Source organism: Euprymna scolopes, chromosome 13, assembly GCF_053919585.1.
Source record: "Euprymna scolopes isolate OS-2025 chromosome 13, ASM5391958v1, whole genome shotgun sequence".
NCBI lineage: Eukaryota > Metazoa > Mollusca > Cephalopoda > Sepiida > Sepiolidae > Euprymna > Euprymna scolopes.
The window spans coordinates 40,774,602-40,781,331 of NC_136494.1; the positions used below are offsets into that span (position 1 = coordinate 40,774,602).

General features: G+C 28.5%; 1 protein-coding gene across 3 annotated transcripts in view; it reads left to right on the plus strand.

The window, feature by feature from the left end:
* The window catches only part of LOC145291983 (cation-independent mannose-6-phosphate receptor-like), a 268,904-nt gene that overhangs the window by 147,695 nt on the left and 114,479 nt on the right, over nt 1-6,730 (plus strand). The gene's annotated exons all lie outside the window — the stretch shown is intronic.

Genomic DNA, 6,730 nt, shown 5'->3' on the forward strand with positions numbered 1-6,730 from the left:
TAGAAGTGTTTACAATTGGTTTTTGTGCTCAAGCATTAGATAATCTCAAAGATTGATTTGTTGTTCGACAGAAAAAACAATTAAGCATAATGGTTGAGTGGATGGGAACAATCATAATGAAAATATAAATTCTAAAAACATTGTATGTTATATCAACTGAAAAAATAAAATGCCTTTGGGAACCATGTATAAAATGCAAATTTTTTTTCAATCTTAAATTTTATCTTATTTTGGATAGCATGTTCATCTTTAGAGGACTAGTGTCTCCAAACAAAATAAGGTATTACCCCCCCCACTCCATGCACAAACTTTTGTAATTCATAAAGTTCTCTGGCGCAACCAGATCAGGCTGTTGGAAAATGACTCCCTGATACAAATGCACCTACATTAACACATTTCTGTTGTTTTTTTTTCCTTAATTTTTGCACAACTAAAGCATGTTCTGCAAAGCTCAAAACAAAAAACCCTCTTCCCACACCCCCTTTATTTTTTCTTCACCTCTATCTTCCCTACTGGCTTCCTAACTTAAAAAATACCAACCAAAATAATTAAAAGAAACTAAAATCCACAAATATTTTAAGAAACAAACTACTTGAGACAAAGCTTTCCAATCGATCAGATCTTACTAGTCCCTGTCGTCAGGGCATCAAAATATGCTGACTGCCCCCCTGCAGAGAGAAGTCCCTTGATGGGACTATCTGTTGGCCGTAGGTAGCGACCTGTAATACCATTAGGACAAGATTCTGGTGGTTGAGGGACTTGGAGGTCAGGTTTTAGCACCCCGACTTCCCAACGCACCACTTTGGCCCTTACTAGGTCCAACGGGCGTCAGAAGGGCCTGATCCAATCAATCGGCTGGTTACATCAAGCCCTACCATATATTACCCATCCCATAAACCTACCATTAACACAGCATGCCTATCCCTTCCCCACAAATAGCATCTTCTACCTAATATATGGTGGAAAGCGGTGGCTGAGGGCTAATGAAAGTGAATATATCTATGACATGGCTGCAAACCCCTTAAATTACGTATCCCATAGTAACTTCAAAGGAAGACAGGTGCTCATGAAAGATATTACTAAAATCGAGTATCCCTGTTGAGCCTGGGTGAATGGGTTTCCCCCGAGGCACTTCCCATATAGGGCTCCGAGGTGGGTGGGGAGCAAGGATGAAAAAAAAATCTTATTTGATTATGGCTTTCACCCCTCCCCCCCCCAAAAAAAAAAACGCTTTTCAGATGTTGCGGACTTTTCAAGTTCAGAGACTAACAGAAATGTTCAAGCAAGCAAACACTTGAAAAAAAAATGAAATAAAATTTCACCTTTTACAATGGAAAAAATGTTCTCAAAAATAAAACCCAAAATGATAAAACAACTACAAAACACCATACTTATTGAATTGAAACAAAAAATACAAGCTAAAGAAATTCTCAAATGGCAAACTTTTAACAATATCAAAATTATCTCCACGCATACCTAAACTCCTCAAAAGGAGTTATTAGATGCAATGAATTAGCAAATTGCTCTGAGGAAATTCTATCTAACCTTTCATCCCAAAGTGTTACAGAAGTAAAAAGAATAAGATAAAACGAAATGGAGAAACTATACTTACAAATACAAATGTCCTCTCCTTTGACTCCACTAATCCCCTAAATGAGATTATAATGGTTTACCTAAAAGTAAACGTTGAGAAATACATCCCAAACCCTTTAAGGTGTTACAATTGTCAACAATTTGAACATCAATCCAAATGTACCAAATCACATCTGTAAGATGTGGAGAAAACGCAAAGCATAGTGACTGCAAGAAAGACCCCAAATGCACAAACTGTAATGAAAACCATTCAGCTGATTTCAAAGGATGCAAAATATGACTAAAAGAAATGTCAATAAAGTACCCAAAAAAAAATATAACCTTCCCGGAGGCCAGAAAAATTATGAACACAAGATACTCAGAAGTAAGCAAGAAAGCTGAAATAAACACAAATCAAAGTTCAAGATATAAATTAAATCCTCCAGAAATAAAAACTGGAGAACTGTCTCGATTGATAAGAGATAAAAGACCTAATGAAAGAAATCAAAACACTAATCCTGAACACTGGAAATAATCAACCTATAAAAGTACAACAAAAAAAAAACAGAACCAAATAACACAAATTAAACCAAACAAAGAAAAAGAAACTCCTCAAATGAAAACAGCCCTTACAAACAAACCAAATGAAACAACGCCATCACTAAATAAAATGAAAACTAAAGAAAAATCAAATGACAAACCAAGACCTAGATCCCAATCAACCTCAAGAGGAGGAAACAAAATAGGAAAACTGGAGGTAGAAGACAAAACACCTCAAGACAAATAAAATGGCAGAACACAATAGAAAAAAAATTTGAACTATCATTCAATGGAACCGTCAAGGTATTAAACCTAATTTTAATGAACTCCTTATACTCATTTCACTATACAACCCAGCAGTTATCTGTCTACAAGAGACATGGTCCTGGATATGACCTTAAACTATATCTGATGGTGAGGGGCCCAGCTTGCAGGCCTTAGGAAGTGTAGAGCCACCCTTTAATTGCCATTGCTCCCAGGTCCACTCTGACCCGGAGTGGTAGCACCTGTTAGGGTCCCAACTATGGGTTAAATAGAATACGACTTAAAAAACAAATATACTATATTAAAAAATCGTTCTTCAAAATCACCAGATTCGGCATTAAATAACCTAAAAAGGGTTGATATGCTGTAAAACAACCAACCAACAAGAGACATTTCTACAATGCAATAACCACCTAAAAACAAAACTACGAACAGTATCATATCCATAATACAGGCTTACTAACCAATGGAGGCACATCAATTCTAGTAAGAAACAATATCCTAAAGAGCAAACTGTCCAAACCAATCTTCAGGCAGTTTCAGCTCAGGTCACACTCCAAAAAACTCTCAATCTGTTCTCTATACTTACCCCCTAATGAACCAATAAATAATACTGAATTAGAAAACCTAATCAATTACCCTCACCTTTCATCGTTCTAGGAGACTTTAACAGTCATAGCACACTGTGGGGATGCAAGACAACTAACTCCAAAGGAAATAAAATCGAACAATTTATAAACATATGCCTTCTCAACAAAAAAAGGACCCACCTACATAAATCCAACAAATGGTACAACCAGTGCCATTAATCTAACCATGTGTGACCCATCAAGCTTTCTGGATTATACATGGAAAACTTATGATGATCCCTGTGGAAGCGATCATTTTCCCATCATAATAGACTACAATAGTACTATCCAAAATAACATACCAAGATGGAATACGAACAAAGCAAACTGGATAAAATTCAAGCAATTATGCTTGCAACAATTAATAGAACATAAAATCCAATCAATGGAAGACTTCTCCTGAACTCTAATTCTAATAGCTAAAGAATGCATCCCCAAAAATTGCCCTCCAAATAAAACCATGGTTCAACTAAGAATGCAAAAAAGCCATAAGATAAAGAAAGGCAGCGTTAAGAAAATTCTAAAAGCAACCCATAACCAGTAACCTCATAGAATATAAACAACTAAGAGCAAAAGCACGTAAAACAAAGAAATCAAAACAAAATTGTTGGCAACAATTTGTCAAATCAACACCTACCAAACCTAGAACTATCACCTCACTAAAACCAATAACTGAAAACAAAGATATAGCTGATACACTGGCCAAAACTTACAATGAGACCTTCTCACTAGACTAACTTAAAGATGCCATAGAAAAATCCCACACCTCAGCTGTGGGACTGGATGAGATCCACTAGTTTTCTAAAAAAATATACCTCCTGAATCACTTGAACTTCTACAAATGTTCAACAAAATATGGATAAAGAAAGAATTCCCCAAAATATGGAAACAAGCCACAATAATTCTCATAGCAAAACTGGGAAAAGATACATCCAATCCAGAAAATTACCAACCTATTGCTCTAACTTGTTGCTTATGCAAAACCATGGAAAGAATGATCAACTTCCGTTTAATGTAGTACCTAGAAACAAACAATATCATTTCAAAAAATCAATGTGGCTACCAAAAAAATCATGGATGCATTGATCATATCAATCTAGAAACATATTAGGGAACTTTCATTAAGAAATGGCATGTAACCACCATATTTTTTGACCAAGAGAAGGCTTATGACACCACGTGGAAATATGGCATGATTAAAGATCTCCACCACATAGGATTGAAAGGCCGATTACCCAATTTCATCCAAAACTTTAACACAGAACCTTTAAAGTCTGCATAGGATCAACTGTCAAACTTGCAAAATCAAGGTGTACCTCAAGGAAGCATTTTATCAACTACCCTCTTCAACATAAAAATCAATAATAAAATAACTCTCCCCTGATATATACAGCTCCCTATATGTGGATGATGGCTCTATCAGCTATGCATCCAAATACATCCACACTTTAAAAAGAAAACTTCAAAACAATATAAATAAAATAAATAAATGGGGAACTGTAAATGGCTTAAAATTCTCAAACAACCAAATCCAAATGCATCCATTTCTGCAATAAATGAAAACTCCACAACGACCATCTCTACAAATTGACGGGGGGGGGGGGGGGATCCCTTTTGTAAAAGAATAATAAATATCTAGGAACCATCTTTGACCAAAAACTCCCTTTCAAGCCACACATAAACTACATAGAAAAATAAATGCAGTAAAGCACTACAAATCCTGCGAGTCCTAGCTCACACCAACTGGGGAGCCGACAAAAAAACTCTTAAAATACACAGAACACAAATAAGATCTAAACTTGACTACAGCTGCTACATATATCAATATATATATACATATACATATATCAATATATATATATATACATATACATATATCAATATATATATATATACATATACATATATCAATATATATATATATATATACATATATCAATATATATATATATATATACATATACATATATCAATATATATATATACATATACATATATCAATATATATATATACATATACATATATCAATATATATATATACATATACATATATCAATATATATATATACATATACATATATCAATATATATATATACATATACATATATCAATATATATATATACATATACATATATCAATATATATATATACATATACATATATCAATATATATATATATACATATACATATATCAATATATATATATATACATATACATATATCAATATATATATATATACATATACATATATCAATATATATATATATACATATACATATATCAATATATATATATATACATATACATATATCAATATATATATATATACATATATCAATATATATATATATACATATATCAATATATATATATATACATATATCAATATATATACATATACATATATCAATATATATATATATATATACATATACATATATCAATATATATATATATACATATACATATATCAATATATATATATATACATATACATATATCAATATATATATATATACATATACATATATCAATATATATATATATACATATACATATATCAATATATATATATATATACATATACATATATCAATATATATATATATATACATATACATATATCAATATATATATATATACATATACATATATCAATATATATATATATACATATACATATATCAATATATATATATATACATATACATATATCAATATATATATATATACATATACATATATCAATATATATATATATACATATACATATATCAATATATATATATATACATATACATATATCAATATATATATATACATATACATATATCAATATATATATATACATATACATATATCAATATATATATATATACATATACATATATCAATATATATATATATACATATACATATATCAATATATATATATATACATATACATATATCAATATATATATATATACATATACATATATCAATATATATATATATACATATACATATATCAATATATATATATATACATATATCAATATATATATATATACATATATCAATATATATATATATACATATACATATATCAATATATATATATATACATATACATATATCAATATATATATATATACATATACATATATCAATATATATATATATACATATACATATATCAATATATATATATATACATATACATATATCAATATATATACATATACATATATCAATATATATATATATACATATACATATATCAATATATATATATATACATATACATATATCAATATATATATATATACATATACATATATCAATATATATATATATACATATATCAATATATATATATATACATATATCAATATATATATATATACATATACATATATCAATATATATATATATACATATACATATATCAATATATATATATATACATATACATATATCAATATATATATATATACATATACATATATCAATATATATATATATACATATACATATATCAATATATATATATATACATATACATATATCAATATATATATATATACATATACATATATCAATATATATATATATATACATATACATATATCAATATATATATATATATACATATACATATATCAATATATATATATATATACATATACATATATCAATATATATATATATACATATACATATATCAATATATATATA